The following is a 26,284-nucleotide window of genomic DNA, read 5'->3' on the forward strand; positions in this document are numbered from 1 at the left end:
GCTTCGGGGAACCGACTGATCCAGGATCACGCGAAATCGTCAACAATCTAATCCGGCTAACCTACTTAGCGAGGTACGAAGAACGGGCCCCAGGTCCCGGAGATGTCACAGCATATCTTTACTAGGCAGCAACGGTGATGCAAAACTTAGTGCTCATCATGGTGTTACATAAAAACAAACAAGCAAACAACAACAAAAAACAATTTCAACAAAAAGTGCAAAAATAAAGTCACAGAATATAGGTAAAACATTTCACGTTCATCAAATAATAAGAAAATTTATTTTAAGCCACAGATTTATCAATAAGCCAAAAAAGAAAAATCCAGGCAGAAGATGAGCCTGATTATTGGTAAAAAAATAAAAAAAATAAAAAAAAATAAAAAAGACTTTTCATAACTTGTTTTGAGCTGCTATCCCATATGGTGATCCAAACCTTTAAAGTTTACCCCAAATGCCAGTTTTTAGCTTTTCTCCAGTTTATTAAAATAAAACACATCAAACTTCCAGGGTATCAGTGCTTGTTTCTATTCCTCTAATGTCATAGACATGAAACTGGTGTAGTTGTACTGTTGAAACTACAATACCTGTGATACTGATACCTGTGATACTGATGAAATCAAAAGGTTATTACAGAAAAATGCTTATCAGAAATCAGGTGTTGTCATCAGACTGTGACATAAAATGAATCTGGTTGTCTTCAGACCTGGAAATTTGATGTTGAGTTCTGACAAAAATAAACAAAAAATGAGCACATTTAAAACGTTTGGCCTGTAGTTTGGAAAACACTCATTTTATGAGGGCAAAATTTTGTCCTCATAGTATGAACTAATGCAAAAAACGGGCTGACTCTGAGGGGGTCAGGTGGGAAATGGAACCATCTTTGTAGTCCTTACTCTTTTCTGAGTCTGGGCAAATGTGTGAAACAGCGCCCCCTGGGTTGTAAAGGCTGATAAAAATCAAATGGCCTCAAACGAGAGTAGGGTTGAATTGATGAATTGTAGCAAGGTGAGTTCATAAGCATTAAATAAATAAGAATAATATAGTTACAGTTGAGGTCAGTCTATAACTGTGGATGGGAAGGTCTTGGGACGGAGCGGTCACACGTTACCTGAAACAAGCCTGGAATTGTTAGCTAGCTAACATCAGCGTTCTGTTTGCTAACAAAAGCTTTGGACAACTTCCAGCTGTATCGAGTTTATTTTATTTATTTATTTTTTCAATAAAATCGTCGGACGTAACATAGTGTGGATCCTTCCTCATGAAAGACACAAAAGTGGACGGGACATCAATAAAGTGAGTAAAAGTATCTCTTCTCAGTTTGTGGTCACCTGGTCACACCTGTGGCTGAGTGTGAATTTAACTACGTCTGTTTATTTGTTATTGTTCGTATCACACGTCTTCGTTGGGTTTTAGTAATATGCTGACGGTAATTTGTGATTTAAGCCAGAACACAGTGTATTTAAAAAAAAGCTTTAAGAAAGCAGAAACAAACAAACAAACAAACCCAAAATATAATGACAACACAAAACAGCTCAAGTTGGTAAAAAAAAGAAAAGAAATACTAGGAAGTAGTGAAATAAAATAAATAAAAATTAAATAAAAAAATTAAATAAAATACAACTAAAAGTCAGGGGAGTGGTTGAATGTGTTACAAAAAGGAGCTCAACAAGGTTACAATCTAGAGTAAATAAATTTTTATTTTAATAAATAAAAATGGAAATAAAATTATATCAAAACTTAATATCTTCAATTAAAAAATGTTCGATTTTCTTGCTGCTTCATATTCTGTCCTTCATTAACAGAAAAACAAACAAAAAAACAAACAAAAAATACTGTGTTCAGTTTCACTTAAATGCAGGTCAATAAAACGGCACCAACACACTATCGTGTTCATTCATGACAGTTTCGGTTCATGTTTTTCATATAGTTGTCTGGGCTCCATGTCCAGTGGTTCTGTGCCCCATCAGAAACAACGTGCCCCTCAGTTTGAGAACCACTAATATGACAGAAAAGTGTTGAGAAAGAGCAGGGTTGAATAAACTATTGACATAAGCGAACAGATAATTCACTGCCAGACTGATGTGGAGGACTTCCTGTGTTTGTCTGTGAAGATTCTCAGTCACTTCCTGTGTTTGTCAAATACACCTGAAAGGTAAACTAAAAATGTTATTTAGTGTGATGGCCAGCATCATACCGAAAAGATAAAATCTATAAAATTAGTTTGTTCAGTTTGCTGTTTGTTATTGAATTTGCTGATAGAGCAGTATATTAGGGGTGGGGGAAAAAATCGATTCTGTGTAGTATCGTGATATTTTGTTTGCTAATAATGTATCGATACAGGGACAGCAGAAATCGATATTTTGTTACAAAAAAGGTTTTGTTGATCCTTTTTCTGAGCAAGAATCCTGACATTCCTTCACTGTCCAAATGTGTTTAACTTTTTTTTGGCAGCAATAAACATGACAGTTTACTTATTTTAATTTAAGACATGTTTTATTTTAATTAAGTTTAAAACTTTTTTATTTAATGTAAAATTATATTTTGTTTTAATTTACTTTCAAATTCTTCAGTTGCTGAAGGGGCTGCATAGTTTTCATAAATTGCATAGTTCAGAATAGCTAAGTTGGACTAGACTGTAATACAAACCGTTCAGTTTGTCAACAATAAAACTGACTGAAATGAGAGAAAGACTGAGTGCAAGACTTTGATATTAGATAAAATGAATATTGATAAAGTTTACCTTTATGTACAGAATCTGAATATCGCAAAATATTTTTAAAAAATTGCAATAATATCGTATCGTGCGTTAAGTATTGTGATAATATCGTATCGTGGGATGTATGGTGATTCCCACCTCTACAGTATATACATATATGAGAAATATTCACCACAATGTAGAGCAGACGACAAAGAAACTAAATGTAGGGCAAAGATGATGTGTGTTAGATAATTTGAGGAACGATATGTGTGTTAGATAATTTGAGGAACGATATCGGTGCTAAGAGGTCGTGTAAATCCTAATAGGAAACACTGTTGGTGTCACCATTATCAGGTCATTGTTTTGGAAATCCTCCTTCCTATTGATGCTCCTGAAAACTACTGAAAAAGGTAGTTTGTAATCACTGTTGAGTATTCCTCTGCTGAGCTCTTTCAGTATCACAAGGTTCAGAGCTCTCCTCCCTTTCGTGGATTACATGTGTACATGTTTGTGAACAGGCAGCAAAGAAATGGAGATGAATGTTTTCCTCCCTCCCCGGTCTCCTCTTGAAAGCTGATAGTCGCACTTTCAACACTCATGAAGCGCTCCTGTGTTTGAAAGGAGCAACGTAAAGCTCTCACCAGAGCTCTGAGGCATAATCATGACACAATTAAGATAATTTCCCAACCACTGCTGGTGGCAAGAAAAGCAATTTTTACGCCTTGTAATCGAGTCTGGCTGTCAGATTAAGATAGCAGGTGATTTGAGGGAAATTGTCTTGGCTAACTCTTTGGAGTGGGATCCAGGTGGCCTCAGGTATCTCTTTGCCCATTGAGGTTGGCTGGAAGGTAATGCAGGTTTGATTTTGAAAATGAAAGAAACATTTGAGTGGTGGATTTGTGTCTCTGGGCATTTGTCATCTTATTACCTGCCTCTGCTGCCATCTACTCCTGCATCTTGCCACATGAAAGAGCCAAGTGGCCCGTTATCTCTCTCACACTTTCTTTCTCTGTTTCCCCTTTTCTGTCTCCGACTTGCCATCCAATGACAAACTCCAAATTTGACCCATACTGTATGAGATTACCACATGTGGGGGTTGGAAATCTTGGTCAATGTTAGCTTCTTGTGGTTGATTTTTCAGCCATTTTGGTTTTTAGGAATGTCAGAATGGGAAAAAAAAATGCTGTCCTACTTGGTCAAATGGATCTGGTTTTGGATCATGGCAAGTTAACTACTTCAAACAATACAATTTAAATATCTGTAACAATTATTTGATTAATTCAGCCAACTGACAAACTAATCAGGAAGTATTAAAAGCAAAAAACCAAAAATGACAACAATAATCCAAAGAAATATAACGTAATGATTTTCAAATAATCATTAAGTTATAAATGGTCTTCGTATTTCTTATCTTAAAATGTACTTTTCCCCCTTGTTTCCATCATTGCCTGGCAGTTTGTAACATGCTGCTACATCCAAAAGGTAATGCACCTTGAAGCTGTTTGCCAGCCAGCAAAAATAGACGAACAGCTGCTCGCAACCAGGTGGCAAGATTAGATATTGCCTCTGTACATGCAAAGCCAAAGATGGCTACTGTGGAGCTTCTTCAAAAATATAAATGAGAATGAAGTCCAGTCCAAACCAGGTGAAGCTACCATGTTACAAGTTTACACCAACTATGTACACTATCGTTTGAGAGCAGTTTGGGGTCGTTGTTCTTTAAGGATCTGAGCGTATATCGAGTAATATTTCTGCTTGAAGTATTTAGCAGTATTTAGCGACCTGAAAGAAGCACCTCGTGAAAATCTGGCAACTTTTCAGAAAATCCTAATGGATTGTTCAATGTAAGAGTTGCTTGCTTTATTTTTTTTGTTTCTTTGCAGCTGGCACCATTCAGTGAGTGACAACGGTTTACACAGCTTGATATCCTTAATGAATGTGAATTAGCTGAAGATTTTAAAATGAACTGTCTGATTATTGATGATTTTACATGTAATTATATTCACATATGTACATGTTCACATAGCATGTCTATGAAATTTGTATCTTAACAAAGCAGCATGTACTTAGCTAACAATGTAGTGTTTAACTTCACTGTTTTATGCTTGTTCTGTCATCTAATAACAGAAAAAGCAACTACATAAGTTAAACATGCATCTCATTTCTATATGGAGAATATAGTAGTGACATTGGTACAGTATTCCTGCAGCAGACAAGTGGGCCATGACATTAGCCTCCAGAAAAGAAGGACATTGTTGGGAAATTCACAAAGAACCCAGTGACTGGATCATGAAAATGTATGTTAAGCTCTTCATTTTGTAAATTTGGGTGAATTTGCCAAAAAAAAAAAAGAGGCAAATAATAAAAGACTGCAAAAGACCTTTCTAAAAAAAACCCCAAAGTTCTAGTAAATTTCTTTTTATTATAATTTCAAATAGAAGTATGAACTGCATAGCACATGTGATGGAGAATGAAGCTGCAGTTGAAGCCACAGTTTAAATCCTTATATCCACTAGATGGCATCGATAGACTTGAGTTTGATCTCTCAGCCAGCAGCAGCCTCTATACTACTGTCCAGCTCACCCCATACATGTTCACATATTAAATTCATTGTAAACAGATGTGGATAGCCCCTCACTGTTCACTGAAATATACTGTTCACTGCTGTTTTTCAGGTGTTGAGAGGAAATGCTTGTTACATTTTTGAAGTCTTTCACCCGCTGTGACATTATAAGTAACATTTCTTCCTTTTCTCTTATTCTGTTAAATTTGAATTCTTGCTTTCCTGGTAGTTTTAACAGAAAAAATAAATTGACAAGTTTTCTCTCCACCAGTGGAAAGAAAACCATTCAGACCCTGAGTGTACATTTTACCTGTTTTGGCATACCGGCTGAATTTAGTCATTTTCATCTAGTTTATAATGAGTTTGATGGTTTACATCCTGTGTGTTAGATGCATCTAGTTAAACATTATGGTGTTCATCTTAAGCTATTCTACATGATTGAAATAGTAAATAGTTATAAAAGAAAAGTAGAAATTGCCATAGTGTCTCCTGGCTTGCCTCCCTAATTTTCATATTTTAGTTGCTAAAAGAAATTCTCCATCTGTCTGTGTGTCTAGGTCAATTTGGATTTTAGGGCCCTGGCAGTAAATGGCACTGGCAGACTGTGGAATCCCCTTGCGTTCAAGACTGGCAGGGCTCAATCAAATGATGAGAGGCGACACATTCATATGCTGGTGAATACAACGTTCCCTGACACACGCTCTCGGAAAAGGCTTGGCCACATGAAATATTGCTGAACTTGAACACTTCCATAAAAAACCCTACTTCAATTTGCCTTCTGATTTGCCTTGCATTGGGTTTGACTCGGTCAAGTTAATAATAATAAAAAAAATCAACAACCACATTTCGGCGAATTCTTGAATCCGTTGACAGGATAGGAGTACCGTATCCCAAGATTTTAGCGTGAGAATGGGCAGGCCACATAACTCAAATATTTATTTGACTGTGTCAGCACTTCTGGAGTGAAAAGGAGCAAAGAAAAGCAGGCTGTGATGGTGGGGAATCTGTTATACTGACCAGTAGGGGTCACATTTGGCCAGGAAATTTTTTTTCCAGCCATTTCCATGCCCTTTGTGCAATTAAAATGTAAACAAAAGAATCTGCAAAATCAAAATCCTTTCTATATTTTTTAATTTAAAAAACAAAAATTGCAGTTTTATTTCTAATGTCCTGTTTTTTACCCATTAGCTGATAGCTTTGTTTGTTTGTTTTCCCACCATGCACTAGACAACAATCTTCCCTACCACATTTTTAAGACATACAAAAACAATCAGTTTGAATAATATCCTGCTTAACATGGATAGCCAATACAAAAGTTCGATAAGATACTCCCATATTTTCGCAGTAGTCACACAGCAACATTCTTGCTCCTGCTCACATGCTTCAAACAACCTTTGACATTATATATTGGACCACATTTGGCTGCCAGACTACTTGTGATTTCACAAAATCAGACCTGCAGGTGCACATCTTAAATTCGGATTCAAAGCAAGTGAAAATATACTTTTCTCCCCTTCAGCGTTTGAGAACAGCCCGCATGGGTTTGCACGTCATTCTGAAGGGTGAAGCTCAAACATTCAAAAATAACACATTATAAGCACTTCGAGTCGAGAGAGGGGGGGGGTCTTTAATATCCTCATGAGCTGGCAAAGGTGTGTTTGCATCAGTAGCGTTTGTATGATGACGGCAATGTTTTAACATGAAATTGGACATTTCATATTCATACTTTCATAGTGGATATAATGGGGGTTTTTTTTGGCTGTGAAAATCATGAAGTGAAGTCTTAGTGAAATAATATCTACTTAAAAATGAATTTGCTAAATTGCCTCTGCAAATGTCATTGCTAACATTGTAGAGGCTCTATAATAATGCATGGTTCTGTTGATCACTGTGCACAAGAGGAAAATAAAGGATCATTTATGAAACTAACAAGCAACAAGAGAATAGAGCTTTTATGGTCCTTGGTGTATCAGCTGAGATAGTGCATGGTTGACCAACCAGAGCAACTTTGAGTACTTTAAGAGCTGCTGAAAGCGGTAGAAGAAGTGGAAAAGAGAGTGAAAGAAACTGACATGAATAAAAAGCACATATAAGTAAATCACTGACTGGCAGAATAATATGATAGTTTTCAGTTAGCATTAATTCCACTGGATTGGCTAGAAACAAAACCTTGCTACTTATTAAATCAAATCAAATCACTTTTTATTGTCACATCACATGTGCAGGTACATTGGTACAGTACATGTGAGTGAAATTCTTGTGTGCGAGCTTCACAAGCATTAGCTTCACAAGTTATTAGCTGAATAACTGCTTAAAACTGAAAGCCAGGTTTCCGTACAGACATGCCAAGAGGGAGGTTGTCATTTGATGTTTATTGCTGCTTTAATTTATATGATTCAAAGCGAGCCTTTAGCACTGTAGTGTGATACTTGAAGAAAAAAAACAAAAAAACACTGCAAAATGATAAGACCGCAGGAAATGTTTGACGCTTTTTCTTCCCAGCATTGCAGTCTGTGTTTAGCAAGTTATTTTCTAGGTAATCTGATTTGGCTGCTGTGCCGAAACACATCTGGGTGTTGTTTTTAAATTGTTTTACCACTTAAACAAAGCACGGGGAGAGAAAAAGAGAAAACTTGAGGTGAGTTTCTACATAAAAGGTGTTAGATAGCACACATAGCCTCATGTTCCTGCACGCTCCAGCCCGCAGCTGCTGCCATCTCTCATTGCTCAGCCTTGTTTTTAAGACAAACCTTACCACAACACCTTGATGTACAGACAAGATGGCACAGAGCATTACTGTTTGTTGTTGCATCTCGAACTCATAATTTAAAAGTTGTTTTTGTTCACTGACATTAAAGGTAACTGTTTGAATGGCAATTAACTTGACTTTTGGGTGAAACAGTTGATTCATTTTGCACTGGGTCATAAACCTGTTAGATACATAAATAATAGTTATATTTAAAGGGGCGTACCAATGTTTTTTAAGCTTTAGCTCTTATCATGACTCATGAATACTTAAATGCAGTTTGTTCCGTTAATTTCTGTAGTGTTTAAAAGTCTGTTTCTCTGAGTTGTGTGAGCAGTCACAGAAACATCAGGTCTGGAAAGCTGTTATGTTAAGTAACAATTATTTATTTTGTTGCATTCAGTAATTATTTTAGATTACCTTGGCGAAAGTAAGTAAAAGCAAGTGTTTTCTAGTATTATTTTTTGTTGTACATAAAGAAAATGAAGCAAATTTGAGTTACTTTATCTTAACGGTGCCCTGTGGATGTGCAGTTTGTTTTGTTGTTGGGTAAATATTTTGTTTGTTGTTCTTACATGCAAATATGCAAACACGTGGGTGCCGTGACACACATTCCTGCTGTGTCGTTAACACTATTAAAGTGACTGACAGGTGGCAGTAAATTAGTTAAGAGAATCACCCTGACAAATGCAGGGACAGTTTTTTTTAAAAATATGTTTTGTTGTCATGATTTAAACCTGAACGTGTGGGTTTGTAAGAGACCCATACAGGATACCTTTGGTCTGATGGGATTAATGCGGTATCAGAACTCCTCAGCATCTCTTTCCCTGTCCTGCAGAAGGTTCATGCTAGCTGGTGATGAAAAATGACTGCAGGAAAGGGGATCTGGTGAGGCCCTTTTGCACAATGACAATGTCTGAACTACAGCCTCCTCGACTTGCCGTGCCTCAGCGACAGCCCTTTAGTATTTCCTGTCAAACAGAGCATTGTTGCTTTTAGTTCACCTTAAGTGTCTAGACAGTGGTTTTCCTGCTCCGTTGGTTCTCTTGGATTGAGGCCAAATCTTCACTCTTGGAGGTGATAAGAGTCTTATCTTGCTGTTAGAGGGTCTAGAGACTGGAGCAGAGCTCAAGTGAGTGTCACTCAGGTGGGAGTGTGGGCACCTTTTAAGAGCAGCAGGGGATAGTCAGCCAACTTCCAGTATTGACGATGAAATGTGCAAACATCAGACCTGCATAGTCACATGACTTTTGCCAAGTTTGACGTCTCCAAGCTCTACAGAAAGAACGCGTGCTATCCCCGTTTTAATTGATATTTTCATTACCATTTGTTCATCAGTTTGCGTATTTACACGAGTAGGCAAAAGCAAAGTGTCCGATGTGACCGAAACTCGCTAGAGGGGATCACTGACAAAAGAGATCCCATAAAATTTTAGATCTGGATTGCACTCTTTCTCTGCTCTCCAATTGTCCTTCTAGTTTTTGAATTTCTCTGTATTAGTAACGCATTGTACAACGTACGGGGGCATGTAAAGGTGCCCAGAAATATGCAGAAACTAACGAAAGGGCTGAACAATGGAAAACAACAGTTTCCAGAAACAGCCTTTCACTTTCCAGCACGACTGTGATAAATTATGAGATTGAGGTCATCCGTTGACGTACAATAAACAGCCTACGTTCTTGCTGACAAAGGCCAAGAGGGTAATACAACGAGTATTCAGACGCTTCCCTTTATGCTTGTCTTTGCTGAAGACGGTTTGTTGTGAGTCCAAGGTCCCTCAAGTAAAAATCAGTCTGTGGATTGTATGCTGGTCCTTGTTTGAAGTCCTTTGTGGTGAAATTCCTCAGCCAGGTAACACAAGAATGCTGCTTTTATTCTCAGCATAGTTGATCCACAATATTGGCAAATGGTCCTTAATTCCTCTCCATGCAAGGTAACTCTTCAGCTTGAAGTAATTCAGACTCTTTTCTTTTCACTGTGAAAGGTGGGCTTGTGTTGTGAAATGAAAAGGATTCAATAGATGTGGATGATTTATTCAAGGAAAAAGCACTAAGACTTTGGAATGAGAAGCATGACTGTATTCTTTTGTGAAGGACACGTTATTTTGTACACACAAGGCAAAATCTATGGCTGCTCAATTCATTCTGTGCCGCACAAAAGAAACTGAATTGATAAAAGGATGTGAGGGGAGGGGGAAAAGTTTGTCTGAATTCATAGACGGTCCCCCCCCCCCACCCCGCACCCGACGTGTTCAACCGATTGACACTGTGATGCACATTTCAAAGCTGATAGCCTTGTGGACCATTTTGGGCCATTTGAGATAAAGGCAGATAAAAGCTGTAACCCTGCACACGCATTTTGATTCATTTTTTAATGATTTATTTTTTTAATACAGCTCATTCTTTAAAAAGTTGTTTTCAGAATCCATCCTAAAAATACATGGAATAATGGGGCATATTCAGCTCCATTTCCCACCATTTTTCATGTGAAAATGACATCAGATAATTGAAAGTTGCCTAAAATTCAGACTTTATATTCTTAAATTGTGTTATTTTTTTATTTTATTTTTGCCATATGTGTTGTATAATCACTGTTTTGATGCTTCAGTGGCGCTGACATTTGATGGCGCAGGCTGTCAGGCCTTGTCTTGGATTAAGGGCAGCATCAGGCAGACATATGTCCTTTCTGCTTTTGTAATGGTTGGTTTTTTTATCTGGGTGAAATATAATTTTTATCTCACTTCATTCAGTATGACAGTTCCTCAAAATCGCTCCACACCAAGGGATATTCATTACTTTTTGTAGACCTGCCTGGGTAGCCCGTCAACTTTTCATCTCCCTACATCTCTCATCTATTTCACTCTCTCAGAAAGCCTTTTTTTTTTTTTTTTTTTGTGGCAATTTTCCTGCTTTACTTTGCTATGACCTTCCTGCTTAAATTGCTTGGCTTGTGTTATTCACAGTTTGAGATTTACAGAGAATAATATTGCGCCATAGGATTTCCCACACTCTTAGGTGCCCAATAACTTGTGACAGAATTTCTGTGACCTGGTTGTCTGTATTTTCTCAGCTTAGGTGGAGGTGATGGGAGGCTGTAGTTCTCATCTAGCTTCGCTGAACAAAATGCTCAACCTGTCATGTGGAGCTGAAACTGCGCCCCAAGTTCAAAGGAGCCGATTCATTCAAGAACACTCGATGAAAAACGGAACTAATAAAGCATATATTTCAGCTTTTTAAATAATTTAATCAGCAGCAGCAAGGCCTGAATGAGCAGGTCCCTGCATAGGTTTGCGTTAGCTGCACATATTACAGTGCGGCTCTGGACTCAGAGGTCAGCAGGAGTAGCCTGTAGCAGCTGCACTTGCAAATATGGAATATAATAACAGCCATAATGGGTGATGTAAAAGCCTCTTTACACTTTTTTTCCCTCTTTTACTTCATTTGAGACAGTGAGCGCTTATCTCTTGTCTTGTCACTACAACACAAGATGTATGAAAGGAGATGTGAACAAGTAGACCTGATTCAAGTTTCTTTCCCTCTATCTTGCAAAGAGGCTTTCACATTGTCAGTCTCTTATTTGTGGCACATAATGGTGTCTGGAACTCTCTGTGGTCCATTGTCAACTACAGGACTGGTTGTCCATTTGGAACATCTAAAATACTGGGAGGGCTTTAATCTTTCTTCATTATTTTCCAATTTTGGATAAATGTGCTCATAATGCCCCCCTCCTCTTATAAATGAAACTCTTTGACTCTCTCTCCACATCCCTCATTTTTTCCTCGCCACACTTTTCACCTGCTTTCATCTTTTACGCAGGACGAATAAGTAGTCCAAGTGTACGCTCCAAATGTGGAGATAGAAGGATAATTGAGTCGATAAACATTAGGGTCAGGGTGAGATCATTGTTGGGGCTTGTTCAGGAGGTGCTTAGTCCAATATCAATACGCATATTACCATATTTTGGTTATTTGCCATATTTGCCAGCAGGAATTGACCCATGAAGGGCTACTTCGCAAAACTGTGATTGTGTGGATAGTTAACAGGACACTTAGGGTCACATTGTGACTGCCTGCCTGCTATAGCATTTTCTGTACAGAGCAGCATCTTATAATGCAACATGCAACCAGTCTGCAATTTATTTTGATATCTGAGATGAAAAATTGAAGAAGTATGACCTCTCTAATTCTGCCGCAGACTACATTTGTGATGTGAAAATTTATATAATTTGCGACATGCTCGGTAGAAATAGGTCACATGAAATATCAATGTGCCTTGATCTGACCCCAGAGAATGTTGCGAGTGTGACAGATGTGATTGGTTACGAGTATGCACATCAGCCTGAACGCTTGGAGCTCTCGCTGCTGGTCACCAGCACTTAGAAGAGCAGATATGAAGCACAGAGTGACACTGCTAGCATAGGGATTGAACCATGGTTTCATAAAATTACAGGTTACAGATGTAAACAAGGAAACTTTTGTATAGCCCTAAGTAATGAAGATGCATCAGTACATGTGTGCAATTATGAATTATCTGAACCCGAATAGGGGGAATCCCCCTCCCACCAAAAAACCACCAATAACAACAGCTGTAAGCTAATGCTGTTCCACTGCCTGGAGGTATGTATTTGGAAATAGGCTAAAAAAATCCCAACAGATGCTCATTTGATGCCCATGTCAGCCATGTTGATTCAATAACTGTGTAGTGGAATGGTTATCATGCTGAGATTCACTGGGACATGCACAAATGTGACATTACCATATCATGTATATAAATGAAACCTTATTTCTTTCGCCAAATGTGCTTTCAGTTAAGTGAAAATATCTGTTAGAAAATTGGAGCTACTTTTTAAAATGACAACAAATTAGAAGTTAAAGGGACAAGCAAGGGCAAGTTTTTTTTTCTTTTTTAAACTGCCACCACTGAATTTTAATATATCACATATCTTAGTCTGGAGGGTTTAAAGCGATACTTGGAGGAAAACCTGTAATAATGTGGCAATTGTGTGGCAGTCGCCTAGTTTGAAGTCTCAGCATTAGCATTTTGACCATAATGTTTTTGAATCTACTAAACTACGCTAAACAGCAGACTAAGAAAATAATTGAACTTCAGCAAAACTGAAGCATAAACTTTGTTTATAATTCACAGCAAGTCATATTATTTATTAGAAAATGTTCCAAAACGAAGCAAAATTCCGAACACTGTGAAGGCATCCAGGTCAGTGAAATGAAGTAGTTAAGGTGAGGCCTAGCAGACACTGACCAGTTACAGCTGATGTCAGCAAACCAGTCTGTCAAAGTGGCCACACTGACAACTTCGGGCCATACCAGTATCCATATTGATGGTAAAAAATAATTTAAGGGGACAAAACTTTTTCTTGTTCCAGGTATATAAAAGTGCTTTTTCATGTCAGTCAAGCTCGGCATTTTAACAACACTCCCAGAAGAACAAACTACTAACCACAACACTTAAACTACACTGTACTAAACTGTAACTGTAATCTGACCGAACCAATGCTCTGTAGTTTTTATGATATTATCGTGTTAGAGCAGGTTTTAAACAACATCGTACTCCTCTGGTCTCTAAAAAATCTGAACACAGGTCATGTTTTCTATAATAAGTATAATGCTTTAAGGAACATATCTCTGATTTTTCTTTAGTCATTAAATGTGTGGTCTTTAAGCTGCATCCAAGGTCATTTCCCCGGGCAGTAGACTTAAAGTAGGAAAAACTAAGCTTCTTAATGTTTTATACTCATAAAAACAAAGAAAACAGGAGTTGTTTTCCTATATCCTAAAATGTCATTATTTGTTCCAGAAACTTGTTAAAGATGCAGTCAAATGACAGCTAAATGACATATTTTAGTCTTACCTGCAGTTTTACTTTAAAGACCTTGATCACTCAGAAACCAGTTTCATATCACGAGCACAGTAAGTGACTCAGTAGCCATTTGTCAACTGACTTCATTAAAATCATACTATAGCGTCTGCTGCTGTTCACTGTTGCTCACAATCCTGCTGTTGTTTGATTTTCTTTGTGTTTCCATTTTAACCACCTTCTTCAGTTTAGCCTTCACCTGCTTGGGTTTTAGTGGCACATCAAACACCTTGTTGCTCATTGAAGTTTGAAATTTTGCCAACAAGCTGAGGTTTTATTGCAGACTATGAGGAAAAAGGACAAAAAAGGACAGTGTTTTTAGCCTTTGTCCTTCAGTGATGTAAATGTTATATTTTTTTTATCACTTCACTGGGTAATACTGTAAGTGTGAAAATTAAGGTGTGACATTAATTTTCTTGGTGTGTTCTTGTCTTTATTGCCTTTAAAGAGCTTGATCACAGGGGGGCGTGTGATTGTTGGAGTTTTCTTTGTTTTCTATGTATTATTATAGTCTTTACTTTGGGGTGGCAGTAGCCCAGGTGGTAGAGCAGGCCACCTACCAATTGGAAGGTAGGTTGGTCTGAATACCAAATGTCATTGAGTGAGATGCTAACTTGTCGCTATATAAATAAAATTGCATTTAATTAACCATACTTTGACAGGAACTTATGTAAAAGGCTGAAAATAATAGAGAGCTTGTACCTTTGGTCCATTTTATATACAATGACCAGCCACCTCATTAGGTACTGCTTGTAAGCATTGGGTTGGACCTCCCTTTAGCTTCAGAACTACCGTAATTTCTCATGGCACAGATTCAATAAGGTGCTGGAAACATTCCTTTTGGTTTATATTGACATGTTGATAGCATTACATGGTTGCTGCAGGTTTGTCAGCTGCGCATCCGTATTGCAAATGTCCTGTTTCACCATATCCCAAGAGTGGTTTATTGGAATGAGATCTGGTGTCTGCTGAGGCCACTTAAATGGCCACTTGAACCATTTTGAGATGATTTGAGCTTTGTGACACAGCACGTTATCTTGCTGCTGGAAGCAGCTGCCAGAAGATGGGTACACCGTGGTCATAGAGGACGTGGTCAGCAACATAACTCTGGTAAACTGTGGTATTTCAAGAAGGTTCAGTTAAAACAGTTGACACAAGGCATGGGGAATCCATACTTTCATGTTTGTGTCAAATTCTGACCCTAACAGACTCATCATATCAGCATTTTTCTAGTCTTCTATTATCCTATTATCCTTTTTTTGGGAATTGTAGCCTCAGTTTCCCATTCTTAGCTGACAGGAGGGGCACCCAGTGTGTGAATATTAATGTGGTGTGGTCTTCTGCCTCTGTAGATTCAAATATGTTTTGTGTTTAAAGATGCTCTGGCTATTCTCTTCTGAACTTAAGTAGGCATTTTTGGATATTTCAGTTAAGTTGCTGCCCTGTGATTGGCTTGAAATGAATTTCTATTTTCTTTTAAAAAATCCTCCAGTGTTGAAGATTATATTTCAATTTAACCATTAAATATATTAAGAGCTTTTGTAAATGTTTTAGAGCACAGTTATTACTGGGACCATAAACATTGCTAATGAGAAAAACTAGTTAACCAGCAGAGAAAAACTAGTTAAAATAGGCCCTACCTTCACCTGGTTCAGTAGTTAAAAAGTGACTTTCACACAAAAAGCATAAATGCAGGACTTGTTTACATTAAATTTATGTTTGGTGTTTCTTTATGTCTCTGAGATCACTGCCATACTAAATAACAAATTTATTGCTACCACTTTTGTTCACTTCAGACGTTATAACTGTAAGACAGGGGTTAGACGTAGCAAAGTACGTCTCTAATCCCCGTCTGTCTCCTTGAGGAGTCCTTAATTCCAAAGAGCACCTGAATTTGTCAAGTAGCACTCTGGCATTTACTGTTTCTACTGTAGTGAAGTAGTTTATACCTTATCATTGTTACATTTACTTAATATTTAGCCAAGAGCGTACCTATTTTACCATTATATTAAGTATTTTGTTTCTGAGGAATCATCACCTGTGAAGATGACAGGCATTTTAATGATTGTACTGTACTTTTCAGCCTGCCTATCTGCTCACACAGCATCCTGGATGCTTCATATTATGGTGTGACACAAAGAGAATGTTAAAATTATCATATGTGCTGCACCTCATGAGCAATAGTGAGTCAACAGTACAGTCATGTTTTAACAGTAGCGATGAGTAAGTGAAGTGATAATAAATACAGTGTACGATACTGTATGAATGATGGAACTTATGGATAAAAAACGTCTTTTCTCTGAACAGTTGGGAGAGAGACATAAAGCGTCTTTATTTCCACTCGTATTGGGTGGAAAGTGAGTTTGGAAAACCGCAAATCTCTGCTTTTTGCAAAGCAGTCATTGAGTCATTGGTATGGATCAATAATCCTGCCAATCCATCACAGATATCTGCTGAGCTGTGGGGCAGTAAATCTGACTCATTGCCCCTTAAAGCCTCGCAGAGGGATAGTGTTTGAGAAATCGTTTTCCTAGAAATAATTCAACTTTAATTCTTAAAATATAATAAACAGCACAGTTTAGGCTGTAATAGCAGAACATGTATATCCTAAAGAAAATCCACCACATTTGTTAGAGTCTGGTTCCCCATCCCAAGGCTTTCAAACCTGGTCACCTTTCACCAAAGACTTGCCCTTCATGCTCGACTGCTTACCAGCTCAGTAGTGCAGGCTGGACATCACCTAAGCGAAAGAGAGCAAAATGGTCACACATTATACCCCCTTTGATAATTTTGCTCTTTTATTTTTCATTTCTGGGATTTCTCCTGGCATGTTCTGCAATCACAAACCCAGGGCAAGTCAGATATTACAATAATTACATCAGATTTGTCGTGATCACAGGACACATGCTTGTTGTAGCTCAAAGGATCATTTCTGCTGTAGATGGTTTAGTTTTGGTCATAAGGCAGAATTAATACACATTTACAGATCAGTGTTAATATACTGCATCTCTCAACAAAGCGGTTAAAAGAGTGCACACAGTCATATTTTCACCAGCGCACACGGTGATGTCTGTCAACCACATTTGTACCTAAAAATGTCTGCACGACATGGAAGCTTATAAAGCTGTCAGGAGAAAACGAGAGACAAGGTATAAATTATCAATATAATATGGAGGTGAAGATGAATAGAATAAAATGAAAGCTGGTATGAGGCATGCAGAAGGGAGAGAAAAAAACAGTTTTGAATTAAGCATTCATTGAGAAAAAAAAAAAAAATCTGAATTTCTGGGTCCTAATCTTTCGCTCCAAGCACTGCACTGCTAAGCTCTGGTTTGGGATGACAGGTCCCCCACCTGGACAAGCTTGGACAATGTCTCTGCTATGTCTCATTTCTGTGGGAACAGTGCTGCACAGACAGCTAATCACGTCCGGAACCAAAGGCACCTGCCCTATCTGCCTCTACATTTGGTCGGGAATCTTTAAAGAGGCTAAACCTCACTTTCATGCTTGTCTTTTATTCACGGTAAGTGCTTATCGAAACCGAGCTGTTGCCACTGCCCCATCTTCCCTCCCACAAGCTCTGAGAATGCTTGACGTAAGTACAGCCAATCTGGGTAAATACGAATCTCTCCTTACTGTCACTGCTGGCATATTATGCCCCTGAGGGAACATTCTTTTCATAATATCATAAGCTGCTTAGCGGTGTGCTTCTATTTAAGGCATACATATTAATAGCTATAAGGAAATCATATTTGAACTGTTCCCTGCAATCAATGTCTTTGGGTTTGCTGTTATACTTTGTATAAGAAGGTGCTAATAACTTGAAGGCACTTACACTGGGCAATCTAATCCCTTTGTATGATAAAGACTTGTCTTGGCAGGAGAGTGTGCCAGATCATAGGACAAGGTGCTGCAGAGGTTTAGTCCCTCAAATCACAACCCCGCGCTTTCTTTCCCTCCTCTTTTCACTGGGAAATACAAGCAATTTGAGACGCAGAAGCCAAAGTTATTACACTAATACAAAAAGTTGTGTGATGCACTTGACAACAGCTGATTTAACCCCTTCCTGTAATGTGTGTTTGCAGAAAATTTCAGCAGTGCCAGCAGTGCCATGGCTTCTTCCTGCTTCATGCTTGTAGCGGATTAAACGGCAGTAAATTTGAGTGAGAGAGCATTTGGAGGGAATTCTAATGAGCAGAACTGGATCTTTAGTTCAGGAACAAATATCGGCATTATTAAAGAATCTATTATTTATTTTTGCGATTAGTTGTTTTCTGCCTCAAATAATAAATGGTGAAATATTTCCTTTTTTGTCTCACGACCATTTAAAAATCTAGAGAAAACCTGAAAACTCACACGTTGGAGAAGGAACATTATTTGCGTCTGCCTAAAAATATTTTAACCAAACGTTGCTACAGATTAATTGAATAAACTTAGAATTTGCTGGAAATAACAAAATCTTAAACTGAGAATTCTTTACTTGTAATTTGAATGGGTTGTTGTTCTTTTTAGAGAAAAGAAAAGCAATCACAAAATGTACAAAATAACATCTGAGGTGCTTCAGTAATGAACACACAACTACTACATGTTCCAAATAATACTAGCTTGCGCTGAAATATTAGTTTGTAGTCCCATATTAGACTCGTCTTTCGACTCCACAGTGAACATGAATACTCAGCAATTAGGTCTTTGCAGGAATCGAGAAGGAGAAATTATTACACTCTCACGGAAGTTGGTGATACTGTAAATTTTTGAAAACGCTTTGATTCTTTCTCAATTGAAGTTCAGGACAAATCTCAGTGAAGCTTTATAAGCTGCGGGAGTCAGATGATTCAGGGTAGAATCAGAACTCATTAAAACACTGATATTAGTCTACTCTCCTCTCCATTTATACTCCAAGGATATTTCTATAATAAGAAAAATGCATTTGAGACGCTTTAAAACTGCACTCGCATGCAAGGCGCTCGTATAGACTTGGCCGTTGGCACCGGAGAACACAGGTTCAGTAGAGGCTAATGGTGTAAGAAGACATGGACACTTGCTTGAAAACTATATCACCAATGACAAGGAAAAAAGACTCAGCGAGCAGCTATGTGAGGTCAAAAACACATCTTCTGTACACCTGAAAACATTTTTTCTTTTATTGATTTCTAAATCATAAGGACCTAACTCACAGACAGCCACCCAGACACGGATGAGCATGGGAACGTCACCTGAATGTTAGCTGATACTGTGGCAGCGTGTCCCTCGTCCAGCAGGGGGTGCTGGCTCACAGTACTTAGAGCCGGCAACCAGGAGGAAGAAATTGGCGCCGGTTGCTGGGGCACAGCTCTCTGAGCCCAGATGAGTGCTTCAATTGTAGGGATATTTTCCTCTAAGCCTGTGGTTGACAGCAACACAGTGCACTTATTTAAAGCAATTTCAAACATGTCTTGTCTGACAAGTTTTAAATCCTACTTAACACCCCGTAACAGCCACGAGTTTACTGTCAGAATTAAAGAAGAGAATTCTCAAAGGGAGAGAAATTATCACTTTCATTTTGTTCACCGCTGTTGTTTATAAAGGACATGGCAGGGATGTTTACCTAGGGATGAATATATTATTACCATTTTGCTACACAGTGTTTTTCATCTCGGAGAAAGGGCTCTTTAAAAAGTTTACCATATTTTTTTTTTAATTGCTGCCATTACAGCTAAAGGAATAAAAGCGAGCCTTAACCTTCAGTGGCTTTCAGACTAAAAGCTCAGATTTGAATGGAAAGAAAGCCCTTTAATGCCTCATATTAATAACAACAGTCTATACATTTTCATCTCTCTTTGTCACCTTCAGCATAAAATGATTCTCTTTTTGATTTCATTTCATGATCTAATTTTCAGCATTTGCTTTGGCTGCGTCTTCTCCGGCTCGCACCTTTTGTGTTTATTGCTGTTGCCACCCAACAAAGCATTTTATTTACATTAAGACATAGGGGAACAAATCTAGGCCTGCCTTAGCACCGGCTCATGTCGTGCCTGCAGAGACGGGCTTTTCCTGCTCAGATTCCACTTTTTTTTTTTTATCAGTCACCAAAAGAAAAAAAAAAAAAAACAAATCACCAAATGTAACAATCTTTCTCCTGTCCTCCTTGTGATTGCATGTTAGGAACTGAGGTGATAAGCACACTGGTACGTGTTGTTGCTGTGTGAAAGACACCCTTTATCGGCTCATACCTCTGACTTGTGCTTAGTCTAGTCAGCCGGAGAAATATGACGGAAATCTGATATGGGAATGGTCCCATCTCAACATCAGCGCAAGTGCACGCCTCGCAAGCCAATGTTTATGCTTCCCGGGTCTTGTGTTCTCAGGGGAAAAATGTCAATAGAGTGTCACGGGGCGCATCTTGCCAATGAGAGGATGTCGTCTGACCCATGAGCTGAATAATACTGTCGTGTGTTTGTAACACTGTTTGTATTTTGGCATTAAAATTGGGAATTTTTTGGAACATTTTTGTGTTTTATTGTGTAAACTACACTCGCAAAGCTCAGATAGCGATCATTTTGTTAACATCTGTCAGTGCATGTGGATATAAAGGATATTTTTCTCTTGTCAAACAGCAGTATGACAGCTATGAGATCGGGACAGAGCGTCTCTAATTACAGCTGCGGTAGAGGTCAGCACATCTCGCCTTTTCTGCTTTCTCACATGAATCACTGCATGTTGAAGTGTCAGGTCTAAATTTCACAGTCAGTTCAGTCATTTTCTGACATACTTGCACGTAAATTTAGTGTTTGATGCTTTAAAGTCGAGGATGGCTTTTTCCGGGGTGTGCAGTGTTGATGCAGTTTTTGAAAGATCGCTTCTTGATATTATTGTTTCTTTTTCTTCCCAGATAACTTCTCAAAGGTTATCCTGCCCCCTTATCGCACGGTGGTCTTTGCACCTCGCCCCTCCTGACTTTGTGTCGTCTCCTTGAGCACCTTTTTGATTTCTCGGCTCTTTCGAGGTTTGTCAAAAACGACCGGGGGGGTCTCGGAGAAAGACTGAACAAAGGCATTTGTTTCCAGCTATTTTGCCACCATCAATGGCAACATCTTGCTCGCTAGCTGTGCAGAGCGAATGGCAATGTGGATGGGGGTATTTGGAGGTGGAAGAAAGAAGATGCTATCCGGGCTAAATGAGGGAAGATTCACACAGTATAATGAAGGCTGGACCCATGGCTTCACAGCTGATGTGTATCTAAAAAGGCCTGGTAAATACTGTTTCGGAACAGAAGGCTTTATCTGCAGATATACATATCCCCTGCAACCACTGGCCCCCACATGAGGGCCAGAGCTATCTCTCGGATCACTTTTATTCTTGTTTTTTTTTTTTTTTTTTTTAATCTGAAAGGGTGAAAATGTGAGACTTCAGTTTAACTCTTTAAGAGTTTGCATGAATTCAACTGAACTGGAAATCTAATACCGAATCTAAGAAAAATATGGGAATGTTATTTTTTCTTTCTACATTTTTATGACAGCAACGCATCATTTATTTCTGTATAAACTAAGCAGGCAGGGTGTGTTCTGCAAGCCCAAGTTTCTTGCAAAAGGCTGCTAGTAGGATTAAAGCTGATGTAAATGGAGCTTCCAAGCATTTTAGAGCATTTCATTTTTACATGTCATTTACTTTGCTGAGGGCTGGTGGCAGTCCCACTCCCCATGTTTCCTATTTTAAATGACTATAGATAATATATACAGTACATGATTCAGAGTGCACACGTCTTGTAATGTCTCCACTCATTATTTAGTTTACACCAGCAGAGATCCTTCACTAAAAGAATAAAATGTGTATGATGCACATTTAAAATTAACCCACTGTGGCCAGATGGGTGGTTTTAGACTAGATAAAAAGATTTACATTAATGTGTCTTATTTATATTGTATTTCGTTTTTTCATCAAAGCTAATGAAGCCACACTTTACATGACCTAAATATGTAAAATGACTTTTTTTTAAAGGTTTCTTTTATGAATGAAACATTACATTTAGACACAAATTATCCTATCTGCCAAAAGCTAAAACAGAATTCTGTGAAACCTTATCCTTGTTCATTTTTTACTCTGCATGAGAAAATACATAAAATGGGAGAGATACAGTAACTGAATAAACATTATCTAAGCCAAAGTATGTTTTCTTTTGCTTTTCTCAGAGACAGATTTTATGTATCCTTGAGATTTACCGTCCGTCCATCAATTCATCCATTTTCTTAGCCGCTTATTCAACTCAGGGTCGCGGGTGGACTGGAACGTGTTGAATGTATTTTTTTGTCATTAAAACTTTTTTACAAAGACAGTTTGAATTTTATAAAACTTGAATTGTTTATGTTTGACATTGGCTGCAAGTTGTTGTTTTTTTGCATCTTTACATTGCTGAATTTGTTAGCGTATTATTCCTTTATAACAGTGAAACCCACTGCTGCCTGTTTTTATATGTTCGTCCACATAAAGGTGACCTTATAGAAACATCATTCCATATCACTTTTAGTGGTTAGAAATTTCACAAGAATGAATATGTGTGTATATATAATATAACAAATATTATATTGTAAAATGAGTCAGATGAAGTCAGATAATGTTAGCACCAAAGTTTAGGTAGTTTGATGCAAACTTCTTGAGGGCTTGTTGCTCTCAGAATTTACTCAAAATATCCAGGTAATTTTAGGGTTTGAAGCACAGCTTTCAAGTTTTACAATATTTTTGTAACTCTGCTTATAAAGTTGTTTGTAAATGTTGTACAAAGCGCAGATAAAATTGAGGATTTTCAGATGTTTTGCTGCCTTGTGGCAAACAGCCCCCGGCACAGTGCAGCTCTCAGACCGGACGGTATGGAATCTCAGCTTTAGGCAATAAGATGCAAAGAGATGTGGAAATTGACAGACATAAATAATGAGTAAGCCTGAGCAATCCCATTTAGTTAGTTGAAATCACAGTATTGCTTCCAAGGAGCCAAGACCTTACCATTCAGAGAAGTTGGGCCTTGGCTTAGATGGTGCAGGTTGTGTGTCCTCTACAGAAGAGATTGTTTCCTCCTGTCACTGCAATTGAGCTATTGCAAAGGTGTGAAAAAAGAGTGGGGAAAAAGGTCAACTGGATGTGAAGCTACTATTATCAGCAATCTTCCACTGGCTTCCATAAGCAGCTTGTTTCTAAGCTGCAACCTAGCCAAGCAGGAAGAGAATATAATTTTAGCCAATCTCCTGGTAGCATGGGTGCACAGAAAGCCATTGTAAAGCTAGCAAAATAGTCACAATAGAGTCACTGGCCTTCCAGATAAAGATCTGCATAGGTAATGCCAGGGCAGCGATGAAGGCAATTTTTAAACTCCACTCCCTCTGACCACAATCCCCTGGCAAAGGAAGAGGAGGATGGCAGGTTTTATTGTGTGTAATTATGAGTGGTGCAGAGAATGGTGAACCACCTAATCTTTAAACCTACTCTAAGCTCTGCTTGCTTCACGGGCTCATTGTGTTTTAAAGGACTTTAAATGACCTCCAAGACAGACTGTTTTTGTTTCAGTGCAATTAAGAATCGACAGAGGTTTTCTTACTATATTTTTTTAACAATATAGTTGCAAGACCAGCTTTTAGAAATGAACGAATTAAAGCAGCAGTCTCCAACCTTTTTTGCGCCACAGACTGGTTTATGCCCGACAATATTTTCACGGACCGGCCTTTAAGGTGTTGCGGATAAATACAACAAAATAAAACTAGTACCGGTACTGAAAAAAATAAGATTTATTCATAACACACGTGAAAAGACCCAGGAAAACCGAGTTAATGATAAAAACGATAACAAAATAACGCTGAAAACCGATAAAAATCCTGAAAACCATACATTTCACACCTGAGCCTCAACTCTCGCGGCCCGGTACCGGTCCGAGGCCCGAGGTTTGAGGACCGCTGAATTAAAGCATTAGGGGAAATTAAAGAAAAAAAAACAACAGAGAAAAGTGTTATAGTGAGTTAGCCAAAGTGATAAGTAAATTGGAGCTGTGATCAGACACATACAAGAAATAAATATATATAAAATAAAATGTAACAATACATAGAATTGTAGGTGCATTATAACTACAACACTGCTTTACTGAGGCACAGAGCAAAGTAAAGAAAATAAACTGTAGTTTGAAGGTTTTTGGTACAATAGTGTAACAGACAGACTGCTGCAAAGCTGAATTTAATGCCTCTCATAGAGTGTTTGTTCATCGTCCTTGTAGATTCTGCATATACTAATCAAACAAAAACAACTGCCTGGTCCAAACTGTGTGTGGACATTCTATGAGAAATTACAAAAGACACAAATGCTGTCCTTCGTTCATCTTGAGCTATTTTGTCCATTTAAAGTCATATATTGGCTCAGTATATTGAATTATAACAGTAATTATAATAATGATTAATTATTTCCCCTGGAGTAAGAAGTTCTAGTCACATGTTTGACTCTTAATCCAACAGGAATACTTTTGCTCAGCAGTCCACCTGAAAAATCGATGTAAACTCTAAGTTGTGAACTCGCTGGTTTGATTCCTGTCTCCTACAGTGTGCATGGTGAAGTGTCCTGAGTCAAGTCGCTGAATTTCACACCCGAGTTGATCAAAAAACGATTGGTGCAGGAAAAAACGGGGATGCCAAGCTAGAAAACTAAAAAAAGTCGGGCGACTCAATTTAAAAGTCTTTGATGTCAGAAATCCAACCCTAGGTTTAGTCAAGAAACTGTCAGGTCATGTTAGTTATATCTCTTTACAGCAATTATTTTAAAAAACTGTTCTATCATTGACATAAAAAAAAAAACCTGTTTCTTGTTAGCTTGCTGGTATCCATTAAATTTGCACTAGGACACCTTTGAGTTCTGCATTTAATCCTTATCATGGAAGAATAAAATGAGTGATGTTGAGTTTTTAAAAACTCAACATCACAAGTCACAAGTCACAATAACACGTTCGTCTGAAACGATAATAAAAAACACAACCTCAAAACTGAAACAATAATGTAGAAAAAAATATTATTTTCAGTATTAAATGTATTCTCTATCAACTTTCTTTCTTTGTGTTCCTTTATCATCATGTGCAGCTAATGCTAACTATTTTTTTTTAAATTAAATATCAGAAAGTGAGTTTGTAGCATATATCATGCTTATTGTGTCAGTGGGTGTTTTTAATGCTTTAGATTCCCTCCATACAGAAGCTGTGATGTTATCTGGTATGTGAAGAAAACATTGATACAAAATCATTACATTCTTTTTAGTGTTAGCGCATAGCTGATAAACAAGCTTTTAATTGAGGAGGTTGACCTCTGATCAACAGGCTGAAAAAATGTAGCAAAACTATGCAGCTTGTTGAGGGTTTCTTGCAGTAGCCTTGTGGTGAGTGATGGCGGTGATGGAAGTTTGGTTCACATTATGAACCAACATCCCCCCAACTGGTTTGTGAAAGGAACATGAAGTATCCATGCTATGGAGTTATTTAATCCATTAAATATTTATTTCACTAAAAGTGACGAAATAACCAATTTCTGCACCTCTTGCGTGCTAAAGCTCCGTGCCCATTTGGCATCGCTACCTGACGAAGTAATTCATTGATCATGCTTGCATGCCATGTGAGCACAAAAGACGAAGCCATGCTAACTTCATCTTCTGAGTATAGGCATGGTGGACATTGTGCCTTAAACAATGTACTGTATCTCATAATTGAGTCCGGCACTTTCATCCTTTTTAATTATACAGGCACAAGCTCTAACACCTCACCTGGGACTCTGGGCTTTTCTCTTTACTGTTGTCTTCATGTAGCTGCAAGGCTTCACTGAACCAGTAGGAAGGTGATACTACTCATCGTCGGTATGTTTAATGGCCTTAAGCATCCTTCGTTTACTGAATGACTAAATCCCACACTACACAGGTGCAGTCTTAGTATATGCTAATAGCATGCAAGTTTTATAGCTACAGTTCACTTCATTTATGATGCCAAAAACAGCAGTTTTCTTGCTGCGAGGTCTGGCAGATGGTTGGCAGTGAATACTAGGTGTGTGTTCAATTCTATATCCCTTATGTTTACATTGGATCCACAGTAGTTATGAGCTAGGTGTAGATCTGGGCATTTCTAACTGCTAGGTCTGTGTTAGCATCACACACTGTGTATGAAGGACATTAACCTTCATGGGTGCTTGTAAAAATTGAAGCTGTATTGGCACCAGTTGATTTTTATTAGTGGTCTCAACACAGTTTGCTATTTATTTAACATTATCATCTATTGTGCAGTTAGTGGTAACTTGTATCACTACTAAAAGTTGCCATTTTTGTTGTATCGCCCCCAGTGAACTTATGATACATCAGGTCTTTTTATGTAAATTTAGAACAAATCAAGAATAAAATGAATGAAAATGAATAATCTAAATAAAAAG

The 26,284-nt window shown here is 38.0% G+C and overlaps 1 long non-coding RNA gene across 1 annotated transcript; it reads left to right on the forward strand.

Moving 5' to 3' along the window:
• The first annotated feature begins 96 nt into the window (after nucleotides 1-96).
• LOC113016837 (uncharacterized) lies at nucleotides 97-21,221 on the forward strand. The gene is made up of 3 exons (XR_003271316.1): nucleotides 97-1,293; nucleotides 5,819-5,935; nucleotides 20,749-21,221. It is a non-coding gene; the product is annotated as an uncharacterized LOC113016837 (long non-coding RNA).
• Nucleotides 21,222-26,284: the final 5,063 nt, after the last annotated feature.

This window comes from Astatotilapia calliptera, chromosome 23, assembly GCF_900246225.1.
Source record: "Astatotilapia calliptera chromosome 23, fAstCal1.2, whole genome shotgun sequence".
In the NCBI taxonomy this organism is placed as follows: domain Eukaryota; kingdom Metazoa; phylum Chordata; class Actinopteri; order Cichliformes; family Cichlidae; genus Astatotilapia; species Astatotilapia calliptera.